The sequence below is a fragment of the Rhineura floridana genome, chromosome 6 (assembly GCF_030035675.1).
Source record: "Rhineura floridana isolate rRhiFlo1 chromosome 6, rRhiFlo1.hap2, whole genome shotgun sequence".
Classification (NCBI taxonomy): Eukaryota; Metazoa; Chordata; class Lepidosauria; order Squamata; family Rhineuridae; genus Rhineura; species Rhineura floridana.
In genome coordinates, this window is record NC_084485.1 from 9,326,411 (window position 1) to 9,342,800 (window position 16,390).

Here is a 16,390-nt window from a genome sequence, read left to right on the forward strand (position 1 = left end):
TTCACCACAAAACCACATGGTGTGTTCACTGTTCTTGTAATTTATGAAGTGCCTGTTTAACGTAAATGTATCCAGAACAAATTGATTCACAATTGTTTGAATCACTTGAAATGCCTTTTTCTGTAGGGTTGCTTGTGAGAGTATTTCGTGTGGCAAAATCTTAGATTTGGGGTTTGCTGAATGGTTGCTGCCATTTCACTGATGCTTCTTCTAATCAGTAGCACAAATTAGCAATGGCTGAATGTTATCACTGACTCCATAGTGAATTCTAGTGCTGTAGGAGGCTCTATGCAAATGAAAGAGTCCAAGTCACCCATCGTTCCCAAATGTCTGTAGAAACCTGCATGCATTGACTATGCAAACCTCAGTCGCTGAAGATTATTTTTCTGTCCAAGAGTACAGTCATAAAACTGCCTTCAGGATAACTTAAAGCAGCCATATTATGAAGCATGAAATAATTCGATTAGTGCAATTATGAACATTTGAAGTGGTTTAATATTCCCCCCTTCTCTCCTCCTGTCATCCCAGTGCACAATTTAAGACCACCGGTCTAATATATTATGGTCTACCTGTTCTCTATCCTTAGGAGAATCCTGTTCTGGAATCTGAAGCCTGAAATTTTAGGATCCCACCTCTAGAATCTAGCTTGGCTGTTTCATAAGGACGGATTTGTTAAGGCAAGTGAAGCCTCTTAACGTCTTTTTAAGAGTTCGAAAATCTCAGGTCACTGGCAGATGATGTAGCAGGAGCAGAAAGCAGTTCACTTAACTTCACATGCAGCAGGTAGAGAAATTCCATCATTGCTTCATGGGAGTTGGTACAAGTGGAGGAGGGTGAGAACTCTTTCTGGTTACCACTAGTTGCTAGGACTGCATCTTAGACCTGAAAGATAGCCTTCAAAAGATATTACACACAAGTTACACTTTAAAGGTGCCAGATTGTAAGTTCTGTTCTTAATTAGCATGGAGCAGATGGATTGTATGTATAATCCTTCACTGGCACTACAGTTTGGTAAAAACCCCAGTATTTACTCATCAGTTATATTACTGAATCATGTTATTAATTAGTCAAATGAAAGGTGAAGCATTTTTTTCGTATATATCTATATCTGTAGGTATCTCTTTCAAAAGTTCAGGGTAAGCAACTGCCGTTTTACTCAAGAAGTTGAGTAATATTGCCAAAGAGCTCTTAATCCACAAAGAAGCAGCAAAGGGGTATAGTAGAATTCTAACATGTGTATTACAAAATTAGATTTTGAATTTAAAGATAGCTAAATAAGAGTGGAGAGTTTAATTCTTAGATCTAACGTGGCTTGAGTTCTGTTACTGCTGTAACAACCATTGGATGCGCAGGATTTAGGAGGTGCTTGTGTGTAAGTCTAGGGTCTTATTTCCACATCTGTTTGTAGTGAATGAAGTTTGATAAATTAGTAATAAAGTACAAAAGCTACTTTATTTATTTATTACATTTATACCCCGCCTTTCTTTTCATGATAGAAACCCAAGGCGGCTTACATATGGTTCCCAGGCAGTCTCCCATCCAGGCACTGACCAGACCTGACCCTGCTTAACTTCAGCAGTATTAGTTATAAATGTAGTTAAAAGCAGGGATGGAACTATAGACATCTGAATTGTCAAGACTGATAGAGAGAGTCATATGCATAACTAGCAGGCAATGTGCATTGGAATACAGTCTAATCAAGGCAGTATACTGAATAGTTAAGGTTAGCTTAATCCTTTTGATGCTTGGGTTTCCTCATCACTTGAACTCTATCTCTTTTTCTCGTCCAAACCCCCATCCATAGTAGATCAGCAGACTTGGCTGTCCTTTAGGGGCTGTGTTCTTCAACCTTGGGTCCCCAGATGATGTTAGACTACAACTCCCATCATCCCCCAGCCAGTTTGGCCAGTGACCAGGGATGATGGGAGTTGCAGTCCAGCAACATCTGGGGACCCAAGATTAAAGAACATGCTTTTGGGTATGTCTGCAAAGAAGATCTGGGCAGAGGTCTGATGCATATCTGTCCTTTGCAATCCAAACATGATTGGCTACCAGACTGCACTGGCCTTTTACCTGTTCATATATTGGGCAAGGGCAACTGTGGCCTATGCAGTCTGTACAACTCGATATTGGTATGAGGTTGTATGCTTTCCTCTTTAGAGGAATTGTTACCTGTATAGTGTTGTGCTGAATTGAGAAGCCCCCACACTTGCACTTGCTGATCTTCCTGTAAGTCTTCTTTGAAGAATCAGGCATGCCTCACATGGTTGATTATTTGCTGTGAGGCATTTTACCCTGAGGAATAATTCCTAGAGGGTTGGGCCATCTCCCCTTGTTCACTGGCTTAGTATTCATAGGGACCTGTGCACTTATAGGAAATGCTGCATTTAGCTCACTTCTGTATACCAGAGGTTAGCATGCTGTTGTTTATGTGAGTGGCTACAAAATGAGCCACAAGGGATGATCTGGATTTTGGTATTTTATAAGAATATGCTTATACCAGTAGATATTTACATAACTGTTTTTTCAGATGAGGAGCAGGATCTCCTTCCATCTTAGAACCTTTCCTGCATGCAGTGGTCCACAGTTCTGCTTCTTGCGGTGAATGTTCCATCGTGCTGTGATGAATATAACCCAGCCTTCCTTCCATCCTTGGAGATGGAGGATAGAGATTATCCCCCCTCCCCAGCTTTGTTGGCAGTAGGGGAATACTGGGCTCTAATGCTACAAGAGACTTCTGGGGCTACTGCTGAGCTGTCAAGACACTTGAAGCACCTTGGGAGCATAATAACAGAACAAGTCTTGTCGGTACATGTCATGCCCACCATCTTCCCACCATTATTAGACCCCATGTCCCAGCCCCCTGTTCCCATTGCTAGCGTCCTCCTTTCCCTCTCTTCATTCCTCTCTTCATATGAACACATACATCTGTTTTATTCCAGTCCATCTAGTCCAATACAATCTGCTGTAACTGGTAGCTGCTCTCCCAAGGCCTTAGGCAGAGGTCTGTCTTGGCCTTGTTAATAGTGGTTGCTTAGATGGAAGTGCTGGAGACTGAGCCTAGTCTCTTATGCATGCAGATCATGTATTCTGCCACTGAGCTATGGCTGCCACCCATGGTCCTCAGTGCCATCTGCTTCCCCTTCTGTTGCCAGCTATCCCTCTCACTCCACACCTGCCTTCTCTCTCTTCCCCATCATCGACAATCCAGTGTCAGTTGCCTACTCACCCACTTTAGTTGCCACACACTCATCCTTGTCTTGGAATGCCCACCTCTTGGTCCTATCATCTTCAACCATTCTCTGCAATTAGTTTTTCTGGTCCCATGCCATGTGGTCCACGCCAGTGTCTTCATCCCTATATTCTTACAGGGGCTTCCTCTGACCACTTCTGAGCTTCAGTACTGCAGCCTCTCCTTCATAGACAATGACGTGCAGTGCTCCTTCCAAGCTCTTTCCAGGTTCTTCCACTGCTTGTTCCATTTTGTGATGTCAGTCAACTCACTGTGATATCACAGCTGCCATTGAGTAGTCAACAGATCATTCAGGAGAAGCCGGCTTTGTGTGAAAGGAAGTGTTTCACTCTTCCCAACAGTTGGCAATGTTGGGGATGGTCACCAAATTGAAGTTCATTGATTTCACATAGGTTTGTACTCTTATCCGTTTACTGAGTTTCAAATGAGTGTGCATCTGTTGTGAATAAACCTTACTGTTGCAACTGCAGATGCCTTGTGCAATGGAGCTTGTATGTTTCTGTAGATCTAGTGCTAGCTACTGTGGAGACAAGGTGCTTAGCTGGATGGACAGGTGGCAGTTTTGCTGTTGCAGGAAGTAGTATACCTGCCTGTTAGGACAGGAGTTGACTACATGTAGCCTGCCAAGTACTACATGTCCACACTGAAAAAGAAGTAATCTAAAAATATTATTTCATTTATTTGCAAGAATATTAAGCTGTGTACTAATAGAAAGTATCAAAGTGGCTGTTTGGAACTCCCTGCCCATTGACATCAGGCAGGCACCTTCACTGTGCTCTTTTTGGCGGCTGCTAAAGACATTTTTGTTCTGGCAAGCCAATTTATTGTTGAATTGTTTTGTTTGTGTTTGCAACCCGGGGCTCCAGGAAGAAGGGTGGGATATAAATTCAGTTGATGATCATGATAAGAAGAAGCCTGGTATACAGCACACTGAAATCATATCAGCTTAATGGCTGTGGTTTTGTACCATGTATGCATCAAACATTCATGAAATTAAGGAAATCCCTGGGCCTAGGCCACAAGTTTGTGCAAAGGATAGAACTGTGTAAATGGACAACAATAGCCAAGGAATGAATGCATTTGACATAATAATATTGAAGATCACAGTGGTTATAGATTTCAATCCATTGCTTAATTTCATGTGAACAGGTGGTAGGACTAGAGGTGGGCCTGATTCATTGGCTTTGGGAATTCACAGGAAGATGTTTAAGGCTCTCTAAAAGCTTCATCATGTGTTGTATAAGCTGCACATAGATGTCTGAGCTGTTTTAATATGCTTATTAGAATATTCACAATTTGGCCATATTTGACGTTGTTTTGCCTCAGCACTTTACCACTATAATAAAGTATGTCAGCTTGCTGGCTTCAGAGATGGATTTTCATTGCCAAGAGTGAGGGCTCATCCAGATGACTGTATAATGTGTGACATGATTGCGTTGTGTATTCATTATTTTTCGGTCGTCCATATGATGCCGCGCGCTTTTGCGCATTTTCGCACGGTTAAATCTGCTTTGGCATTACCGTGAAAAATACGATTTGCTTTTTTAAACCAGTAATCATCCGCTGCAACATTAGGGGCTCGGATGCAGTACCGCGGTTTATAGAGATGTAGGCGGTCCATGGGCGGACCTTGAGCGTGTCCCAGTACCCCTTCCGTCATTACCATCCAATAATGGATTTTCATTTGTGTGCGCATGTGCGCGAATGTGCTTGGAAAAGCCCAGGAAACTGAATCAATCAGAGCCATGTACTTCTCAGATGTGAAAATGCGCATTTCCGCATTTGCGCAGAAGCAGGTACTGCAGTGCTCTGGGGAAGGTTTGGGATAGGAAGCGCTGCGATGTAGCAAGCTCAGTGCAGCGGGAGGTGGTGGTGGCTACATTTCCCCCCTTCTGGCAACACTGTTAACAAGCCAGGGCTTGGGGGAGGGGGATCTCCACCTCCCCCCCTCGCACCCCCTCCCACCCCCTCCCACCCAGCCCCCAGCAGCCTTTCCTAGCTAAGGAACCCCGCAAGGGTGCTGGATCCCTTGATTCTTGGGGCTGCTGGTGGTGGTGCAAGTCCAGGGCCTTCCCTCTCCCCTTTTGCACACACACACAAACACACATTTCCCTCTCCTCCCTCCGCTGCCGTTTCTTCCGGTCCTGGGGCTGATCCTTCCCTCCAGAACCTATTGCTCGCGCTTGGATGCAAGAGCGCGAAATTTGAGTTTACGAGGCAGCGAGTGGGCGCAAGGCAAGGGCAGAGGCGGGAGCAGCTGCAGTGATCGCCTCTTTCCTCTCCTCCTCCTCCTCCTCCTCCTCCATGTCCCCTCCCTTTCCAGCTTTTCGGAGGGTTCCCATTAAAAATTGGTGCTGTTAGAAGGGGGGTGCTCCCCATTAACAGGACACGTCCTTACTTGCTTGCAGTTCCATGAGAAATAAGTGGAATTGCCGGGTGTGTTTACCCCCAGTAAAATGCATACATTCAGTTTAGCGCAATATTGCAAATGAAAGCAATAATACAGCAATTATTGTCAGATAAGCAGTTTTATCAGAGGGAACACTTCAAAGTGGAGAAAGGGGAACGGATGTGTCCAACGCGTGCGTGTGTGCAAAAGGGGGGGAGGCCCTGGACTAGGCACCACCACCTGCAGCCCCCAAGAATTGAGGGATCCAGCAGCCATGCAGGGTTCTTTAGCTAAGAAAGGCTTTTGGGGGCTGGGTGGGAGGGGGTGCGAGGAGGGGAGGCGGAGGTCCCCGTCCCCCAAGCCCTGGCTTGTTAACAGTGTTGCCAGAAGGGGGGGAAATGTAGCCACCACCACCTCCTGCCGTGCTGAGCTTGCTCCATCACGGCACTTCCTGTCCCAAACCTTCCCCAGTGCAGCTGCTGTGAAGTAGCCTCCTCCACCACCACCCCGCAGGAGCCGAGGAAGCTCGGCATGGCTGGGGCGCTGCTCAGGCTCCTGCTGTTCCTGGGCTCCAAGGTGGCACAGGACCCTGTCCAGGCGCCCGTTGGGCTCCGGCTGTCCTGAACTGCACAAGGCAGAAATGTAATAGCTGCAAGTGGAGCTGTAAAAGAGCCAAAAACTTGGTGAACTCCATTACAGCCACTATTACCAAATCAACAGGAACTTCAAACTTTTGCGCCCTTACGTTCAAACGTTTTTTGCTACACCGTCTCGGGCACCAACAACCATAGACACTGGTGGTCTACCTTCCTGGATATGACACACAGTTCTGGAGAAATAGGTAGAATTGCCAGCCGTGTGTGCCTCCAAAGGCAAAAACACATACATTCGTTTTTGCGTATTATCGCAAATACAGGTAAAAATATATATATACAGCAATTGTTGGCATATAAGTACCTGGAGACACACACACCCCTGCCGGCCCTGCTCCAGAGTGGCGAGCGGCAAGGAACTCCATTACAACCACAGGAAATTCAAACTTTCGCGCTCTTATTGTGCTTTGTTGCAAAGGTGGAGAGGAGCATACGTCATATTTTGTGGACCAATTGGCTGATAGGGGGAGTGTTATGTGCGGAGCTGGGAAAAAGCTAGAAGAAGTACGGGTCCTCTTGCTGCGTGTGCGGACGCAAAAAAAGTGTTTTTTTAAATTGAGAAAGAGCAAACAAACAGGCAAAGTGAGGACTGTCAGATGACAAACCGGATATGGAAAACATGGATTATCCCGCTCCGTTTGGATGAGCCCTGAGTAAGCAACTTGGGACCAGGCGCTGTTGCTAACTCTCTTCAATTTCTTTGGTGAGACATGGACAGTATTCTTAAAGTCAACTATAGAAGCAGCACTTTTGTAAATACCAAAGCATATATATCTCTGCAGTTTCCTTACAGAGATTGGGTGCTGATGTTTGTGATGTTCCTATATTAATGTATATATGGTAAGTGTTGTTGTTTTAGAAGATACATGGTAAGTGGAGTGAAAGAGGAGGGGGAGTGAATGGGCAGAAGAATGCGAGATGATTTGCTGAGTATTTAAAATGGCTGAATGTATAAAAGGAAGAGTGAGAGTGGAATGGGGGGGGAGAAGAGAAAGAGTGGATTGCTTGGTGGGGTTTGAGAGAGTTGTTTGTCAGGAGAGAGTGAAGAAGGAGGGAGGTGGAGTTTGGATTAGTATTGAGTAAAACCATATGCTTATGTGCCTTAAGAAGAAATCTTGTTAATCTTGTTAGCTTTGTTATCTGTAATAAATACTTAATTTGGTTTACCAAAGGCCTGATCCTTGGCTGGGGTTTCACAGACCAGAAGGGAGGGTAAGGTAATGACCAAGGCTGAAGGGGAACTGTAACAAATGGTGGCAGCGGTGAAGAGAATAACAATACCAGTATTCAGAGTCTCTGGGAATACTAGTATTGGGACGTTACTGGTGGTTGCCTAGCAGGGGGATCTGTTGAGATCTGTGCTAGAGCGGATAGGTAAACCATAAGAGAGTGCGGTCCGGACTGGTGGAGTCCCTGGTGGTGCCTAGAGACAGGCAGTAACCACGAGCAGGTAGGAACCTGACAGGGAGAGCCAGGGAAGGAGCGTCACAATGTTCTGCCCCAGGTATGCTGATGCATTATTTTTAGCACTTCATAGAATTTGGGGGTGTTGAATTATTACTTTGAATAGTTTTTTGTGGCGAAATAAAGCATAGCAAACATGACTGACAGCTTTGTACTTTTCCTTCTCCCTCAGCAACCAAATTAGCTGGCGTTGTGTGGTGTGATTCCACCATGAGGCTTAAAATGAAGGAGCAAGTGTTCACTGATAAAGGAATAGTGACATGATTGTTCTCCAGTATATAAAATAAATGTGCAATCCATTACCTGTGAAAAGCAAATGTCAAATTCCACTCTGGTGGTATCTAACCTTATTTTTGAATGGTTCATAAGCAGAATGAGGCTAAAATTACAAGTCTGGCAGTATACTGGGGTTTCCGGAAGCTTATTTGTGGAAGGAGGAATGTTTGCAGGGGAAAACCAGTGAGGCTGGGTTCAGGTGTTCAAACAAACCACACTTTGCTAAACAAATGATGGTGTTATGTGCAAACCAAGCCATTATCTGCACAATCATGAGAGCTTCTGTGTCGAGATCTGTGAGCCTTCTCCTTCAGGTTACGTTGCTTATGGGAGTAGAAAAAAATCTTCTGTGTAATGTTAGTGTAACATACACCACCTTGAGCTCCTTGGAGGAAAGGTGGGATATAAATTTAATAAATAATAAGTGATTGTTGTTGCAGAGGGACCCACTGTGTACTTTCCAATTCAACCGCTGTCCCAAACTGAAGGTGTCCAGATTCTAAAGCATCCCCATCAGGCTGACTAAAGTGGATTGTTGTGTCAAATTAAGGCCATGTTGGTAACACTTATTACAATTTATTACAAGACAGATGATATTAAACAATATCCTATGGAAAACAACTGCAGGTGGAAAAATGTTGTCCAGTTTCCAGGTCTGCTTGTTGATGTAGACCAGGTCTACCCACTGAGAAACAATAGAGGGACAGACGCACTCTATAATTTTCGCAGAGGCCACATCTACACAGCTTTGTAGACCTGGTGCCCAGGCCTTGCTGCTGCTCAGTCACCAGAGCTATCAGTAATGGTAGACCTGTTTTCATGCTAGTTATGTATGTAAATACTTTGCCCCTTCCCTGGCCAAAAAAAATTCCTGCTGATGTCAGTGCTTGTCTTGTCCAGGTTCTGTTCAATACAATGGATATTATCATGAATGCTGTTTAATTGTTTAGCAGTAGATTTTCTTGAGCATTACCCACATATTTTCATGTCCTCTCTACTGGCATAAGAGCTAGAAACTTGATTTTTAAAAACTTAGTATTAATAGCATCAAGTTGCCAATTTCAGTTCCAGCTATTGTACTTTTCCAGGAACCCTACAAAATACTTAGTACGCCTTATACAGCAGTGAAAGTGTTAAAGGCTAAAGAGGATTATCCATGCCATCCAGTTTATTGTTGAGGGAAAGAATGTAAAGAATCCTATTTCTGAACTTCAGTTAATTTCAGATGAACATGGAGGGAATTTCATGCTGGTGCAGCTTTGTGTATTGCACCGCTGTTGAGTTTGGTCCTTGGAGTCCATGGCATAACTGTTTCATTTAAATAATATAAGATACCTCTCAGTCAAAGCTCTCAAAGCAAAATGTTGTCATAGTCCAAATGAAATTTAGCTTTAAATATGAATATATTAGTTTGCATCTAACGTAAGTAATGCTCGGAGACCTATTGAAATCAAAGGAATTAAGTTAGTATGTCCATTGATTTCACTGGGTCCACTCTGAGTATGAATCAGCTGGATTCAATCCAGATGCCCTTATTTCATGGGTCTGCTTTATTATTTAATTTGTTAGTTGCCTCATACCAAGTGGTCTCTAGGCAACTTACAACACATTTTAGAAACATACCATACAAAATGAATTTAAAAACATACAATATACAAAATGTAAAACCCTAATAAAAGTTAGCATACCAAAGGCCTGAGAGAAAAGGAAGGTCTTTGCCTAGCACCTAAACATGGATAGAGAAGGTGCCAGGCATGCCTCTCTGGGGAGAGCATTCCACAGCCAGGCGGCCTCCACTGAAAAAGGCCTGTTCTTGTGTTGCCACCATCTGAGCCTCCCATGGAATTGGGCACACGAAGAATGGCTTCAGATGACAAATGCAGGGTCCTGGTCTGTTGCTTTGAATTAATGTGTTGCTGTAGAAAGTGAAGAGGTGGCTTTCAGGCATATATAAGCCATCCTTGCAGCTGGGATCATACCTACAAAGTCAGAGCTACATAGCTTTCCCTCATCTTAACTGGGTTGAGAAAAAAGATTTGAAAGACCGTAGTCTGCTTTTTGAGTCTGGCTGTTTCAAGTCGTATTTGCTTGATTTTCTTTCCCTGCTATTTATGGGGTCGACATTATCCACCACCGGTATGTGACAGTGATTCCATTATTTGCCTCTGGTATGGAATGCATCCAGTTATTTTAAAGAACTGATCTTGAAAACCAAATAATGCTCAGTTTTGCTTTGTTTGAAAATAGGTAGGCCCATGCAACTGAAGAGAGTTAAGCTGGCTGAGAGCTGAGTGCGATAAAAATACCTACTGCAAAGGCTTATTTAATCTAGTGTGGGCTAGCTGAAATGACCTAATCCAAAAATAGTCAGCAGCCTGTCTTTTCCCAGAGTGTTTGCAGTTGAACAATGGCACATGATTTCTGTTTTGTTAGAGGTCTTGTTGCGTTGGGCTTGGGCCTGATTTTCAGAGGGGTTGGAACCTTAAATTTGGACTGAAGAGAAAATCAAGTATAATATAGGGATTTTTTCTAACTGAAGTGTCTGAGTAGAACTATTTGCCTTTTTACTATGCTTTATATACAGTGAATTTTAATAATATTGGGCTATCTTCAAGGTATTACCTGTGGATTCTTTGATAGGATTTAGACTTTGATATTCATGGAATAGTAAGTGGAAAACATTCATTTTGATCACATCACTTCAGTGCTTTTTCAATTGGACTGGCTACCAGTTTACTTCTGGGTTGACATCAGAGTGCTGGTCTTAACCTTTAAGGCCTAAACAGTCTGTGTCCATGATGTCTTGAGGGCTGCCTCCTTTTGTATGAACCTCTCCAGGTGCTACACTCAGCAACTGAGGTCTTGTGGGTGGTCTTGCTGTCCAAGGTTTGGGATACAAGACAGGGCCTTTATTATTGTTATTATTTTATATTATTTGTTAGATTTATATCCCACCCTTCCTCCCAGTAGGAACCAGGGTGGCAGTACCAAGACCCTGGAGTGCCTTTCACAGGGCTATTTTGCTGTTCAACTTACGAGCAGCTAAAATGCATGGCTTTCTAGTAAAGCTTTTGGTCTGAATTAATTTATTTGCTGCTGCTGGAATGATATTTTGCCTGCTTAACAATTTCCTTGCGGCTGTTTTTACGTTAATATATCTTGGGGTATCAGCCTTTCTGAGGATTGTTTATTCATTCATTTATAAAATTTATATCCCTCCCTTCATCATAGATGATTTCAGGGCAGTTCACAACATACAACTATACAAGCAATTCATAAAAAAAAAAAGCCATAGGCCACAGATATCATTGATATACACAATTGACAAGAAGGAGGTGCTGCAGATTGGTCATTTCTGTGTTCTGGATTTAGGGAAATAGCCTTTTCTGGAAGAGGTTGTATTCCTTCCAAAGCATCAAGTGAATAGTGAACTGGAAGGAAGTCCACTGCCATTGTACCTGTCTACCAGCTGCTTTAACAGCTGTTGAATTATGAAGGAGCATTTGTGCTTACAGGGAGACAGTGTAGTGTAGTCGTTAAGGTGCTGGACTATGACCTAGGAGACCAGGGTTCGAATCCCCCTGCAGCCATGAAGCTCACTGGGTGACCTTGGGCCAGTCACTGCCTCTCAGCCTCAGAGGAAGACGATGATAAACCCCCTCTGAATACAGCTTACCATGAAAACCCTATTCATAGGGTCGCCATAAGTCGAGATCGACTTGAAGACAGACCATTTCAATTTTTGTGCTTACATGAGAGAAGGCAGTGCCATTCCAGCTGTGCCACTTCCTGGCAATTGGTTTTGTTTTCTTCTCTTCATCCATTATTGGGGTTTTTGCTTGACTGCCATGCCTCTAGGTTGAAGAGCGAACCCTTTAAAAAGGTGATATAAGAAGACTATGCTGAAAAGGATCTTATTTCATGTTACCCAATCTTACGCTATTGAATCCCAGGGAATTGCATGCTTGTGAAAAATCACAGTCCCGCCCCCCCTCGAAGCAAAGTGAAAAATGCTGTAACTTGTACACCATTAACTTTAGTGCTAAAAATGTGCTTTTTTAAAAAAGTCCCAAGTAAATATGGTAGAAGCAACAGGAGAGCAGGATGTGCAAAAACACAAATTAATGCATAATGGTTCAACTTTTGTGAGTTTTCCCCTCAAGGACTTTTGTGGGTATAGGGGAAAAAAATGCTCACAGAAACTTGATGTTTGCCCCACAAGGTCTAGTAAGGACAAATCAGTTTGACTATAAAATGGCTACCTGGTGTTTTTTTGAGCTGCAAGGTCTTTAACTCCACCTATTCATATCAATGGAGAAACCTCAGTTGATTTGAATAGACAGATTTTAAAGCCCTGCTACTCCGGAAAGAGCTGGTGGGAGGCAAAGATCAACTTATCACTGAAGAACAGCAGGCTAAGAAAATCTTCAGCGGTGGGTTCATTTCATCACCTCCCTGCCCCCAAAGGCGTTCTTGGAGCTGCAGACATTACAGGCTTAGATCATGGGTGCCGTCAGCACAGTCATTTAAGCAGGGTGCTTGCATGTTGAAATGCCCGCTCCATTTCTAGTAAGGATGGGTCAGTTTGGCCAGAAAGTGGCAGTCATGTTGGTAGTACAAAAATATGTTACATAAAACATTCTAATGCATGATTTGTTGTTATGTGCCTTCAAGTGGATTACAGAAACAATTAAATTAAATGGAAACAACCACCACCAGACAAAAATTAAATTTTCATAGTTCACATGAAGTTCCAAGGAGAAAAAGCCAGCAAAACCCCTCTTGGGAATGCAATTGCATATCCTTTCAGCAAGTCTTAGATACCTTATCCTTACATCCCTTATCTCAATCTGCATGTGTATTGGAATTGTTTTTTTATATGCTTTGCTTTTAAGATATTTTTAGTGCTTAATCATTTGTTTGCCATGCTGGGCTCTCATTTAATAAAGTATCATCACCACCATCATCACAGGCCTGTCCTGTTTTCCAGCAATTGGAAAGACAACAGGATGTGGAGCAAAGCCTCTGATGTGGAGCAAAATGGGTGAACAGGCTCATTTTGGAGAAGGCAGTCCTTCAGATAATGATGTGGCAGATGTAATTTTTTTCTCGATGTTTCCTGTTGTAGACTTTATACCAGGGATGGCTAACCTGTGGCCATCCAGATGTTGGGAGTTGTAGCCCAACACCTAGAGGGGACGAGGTTCTCCACCGCTGCTCCATGCCATAAAGTCCTTGACTACTGGCCATGGTGGCTGGGACTGGAGTTGGAGTCCCAACATCTGGAGAGCACCAGGTTGGGAAAGGCTAGTCTATGACATCATTGTTTTGATATTTGGGTTAGGGCATTTTCAGAGTAAATGTATATTTAGTATGTTTTACCCCCATTTTGGTTTATTCTTACTTTTGTTTTGAGCCCAGTTTATTTATTTATTTATTATTTGATTTATATCCCATCCTTCCTCCCAGCAGGAGCCCAGGGCAGCAAACAAAAGCACTAAAAACACTTTAAAACATCATAAAAACAGACTTTAAATACATTAAAACACAGCATCTTTAAAACATTTTTTAAAAAAGCTTCCAAGACATCTTTAAAAAAAAAAAGGTTAAAAACATAGTAAAAAGCAATTGCAACACAGACTGGGATAAGGTGTCAACTTAAAAGGCTTTTTGAAAGAGGAAAGTCTTCAATAGGCGCCGAAAAGATAACAGAGATGGCACCTGTCTAAATTCCACAGGGTAGGTGCCGCCACACTAAAGGTCTGTTTCCTATGTTGTGTGGAACGGACCTCCTGATAAGATGGTATCTGCAGGATATCCTCACCTGCAGAGCGCAGTGATCGACTGAGTATATAAGGAGTAAGACGGTCTTTCAGGTATCCTGGTCCCAAGCTGTGTAGGGCTTTGTACACCAAGACTAGAACCTTGAACTTGACCCGGTAGCAAATGGCAGCCAGTGCAGTTCTTTCAGCAGTGGGGTGACATGTTGGCAATACCCTGCCCCAGAGAGCAGTCTCGCTGCTGCATTTGGCACCAGCTGCAGCTTCTGGACCAACCTCAAGGGCAGCCCAACATAGTTTGCATTACAGTAATTGAGCCTAGAGGTTACAACCATGGTCACGCTATCCAGGTCCAGAAACGGCTGCAGCTGTCTTACCAGCTGAAACTGGTAAAAGGCACTCCTAGCCACTGTGGTCACCTGGGCATCTAGCGAGTAAGATGGATCCAGGAGCACCCCCAGACTACGGACCTGGTCTTTCAGAGGGAGTACAACCCCATCCAAAGCAGGCAACTGACCAATTATCTGAATTCGGGAACCACCAACCCACAGTGCCTGCGTCTTGCTAGGATTCAGACTCAGTTTATTGGCCCTCATCCAGCCCACCACCAAGTCCAGGCAGCGGTCCAAGGCTTGCACGGCCTCTCCTGATTCAGATGTTACAGATAAATAGAGCTGTTTATCATCAGCGTACTGCTGACACCTCATCCCAAATCTCCTGATGACCACTTCCCAGCGTTTCATATAGATGTTAAACAGCACTGGGGACAAGATGGTACCCTGCAGCACCCCATGGTCAGCATACCATGGTCAGTGGTATCAAAAGCCGCTGAGAAATCAAGTATCTTCTCCCGATAAAGGTCATCCATCAGGGCAACCAAGGCTGATTCAGTCCCATAACCAGGCCTGAACCCAGACTGGGATGGGTCAAGATAATCTGTTTCATCCAAGAGTGCTTGCAATTGCTGCGCCACAACCCTCTCAATCACCTTCCCTAAGAAGGGGGTATTTGCGACTGGTCTGTAATTGTCGCAGACCAATGGATCCAGGGTGGGCTTTTTCAGGAATTGTTGGATCACCTCCTTTTTCAGGGTGGCTGGAACCACTCTCTCCCACAATGATGCATTGACCACACCCGTCATGGAATAAGAGGAGAGGTCGTCTTGTGGATAAGAAATTGGTTAAGAAGCAGAAAGCAGAGAGTAGGAATAAACGGACAGTTCTCCCAATGGAGGGCTGTAGAAAGTGGAGTCCCTCAAGGATCGGTATTGGGACCTGTACTTTTCAACTTGTTCATTAATGACCTAGAATTAGGAGTGAGCAGTGAAGTGGCCAAGTTTGCTGATGACACTAAATTGTTCAGGGTTGTTAAAACAAAAAGGGATTGCGAAGAGCTCCAAAAAGACCTCTCCAAACTAAGTGAATGGGCAGAAAAATGGCAAATGCAATTCAATATAAACAAGTGTAAATTTATGCATATTGGAGCAAAAAATCTGAATTTCACATATACGCTCATGGGGTCTGAACTGGCGGTGACCGACCAGGAGAGAGACCTCGGGTTTGTAGTGGACAGCACGATGAAAATGTCGACCCAGTGTGCGGCAGCTGTGAAAAAGGCAAATTCCATGCTAGCGATAATTAGGAAAGGTATTGAAAATAAAACAGCCGATATCATAATGCCGTTGTATAAATCTATGGTGCGGCCGCATTTGGAATACTGTGTACAGTTCTGGTCGCCTCATCTCAAAAAGGATATTATAGAGTTGGAAAAGGTTCAGAAGAGGACAACCAGAATGATCAAGGGGATGGAGCGACTCCCTTATGAGGAAAGGTTGCAGCATTTGGGGCTTTTTAGTTTAGAGAAAAGGCGGGTCAGAGGAGACATGATAGAAGTGTATAAAATTATGCATGGCATTGAGAAAGTGGATAGAGAAAAGTTCTTCTCCCTCTCTCATAATACTAGAACTCGTGGACATTCAAAGAAGCTGAATGTTGGAAGATTCAGGACAGACAAAAGGAAGTACTTCTTTACTCAGCGCATAGTTAAACTATGGAATTTGCTCCCACAAGATGCAGTAATGGCCACCAGCTTGGATGGCTTTAAAAGAAGATTAGACAAATTCATGGAGGACAGGGCTATCAATGGCTACTAGCCATGATGGCTGTGCTGTGCCACCCTAGTCAGAGGCAGCATGCTTCTGAAAACCAGTTGCCGGAAGCCTCAGGAGGGGAGAGTGTTCTTGCACTCAGGTCCTGCTTGCGGGCTTCCCCCAGGCACTTGGTTGGCCACTGTGAGAACAGGATGCTGGACTAGATGGGCCACTGGCCTGATCCAGCAGGCTCTTCTTATGTTATTATGTTCTTAAACCCCCTCTGCAAGCTTTAATAAGCCAAGAAGGGCAAAGGTTGAGAGGACACGTTGCTGTCCGCATCATCGCAAGCACATTGTCTACGTCATCAGACCGCATCAACTGAAACCATTCCCAAGAAGTTGCCGCAGATGTTGCAGATAAGGCTGCTGTAGATATAAAAAATGTCTTTATTGGAATTCAGTGTAGTTTGGGGTGCAAAGCACA

The 16,390-nt window shown here is 43.8% G+C and overlaps 1 protein-coding gene across 6 annotated transcripts in view; it reads left to right on the top strand.

Moving 5' to 3' along the window:
* The window catches only part of DNAJC5 (DnaJ heat shock protein family (Hsp40) member C5), a 67,718-nt gene that overhangs the window by 33,264 nt on the left and 18,064 nt on the right, over nucleotides 1-16,390 (top strand). For 3 of the 6 annotated variants that reach the window (XM_061630964.1, XM_061630961.1, XM_061630963.1), the window contains exon 2: nucleotides 587-677. The exons of the other annotated variants lie outside the window; for them this stretch is intronic. The gene's annotated coding sequence lies outside the window, so the exon portion shown is untranslated. The remainder of the gene's footprint in view (nucleotides 1-586; nucleotides 678-16,390) is intronic. 6 annotated transcript variants of the gene reach the window in all.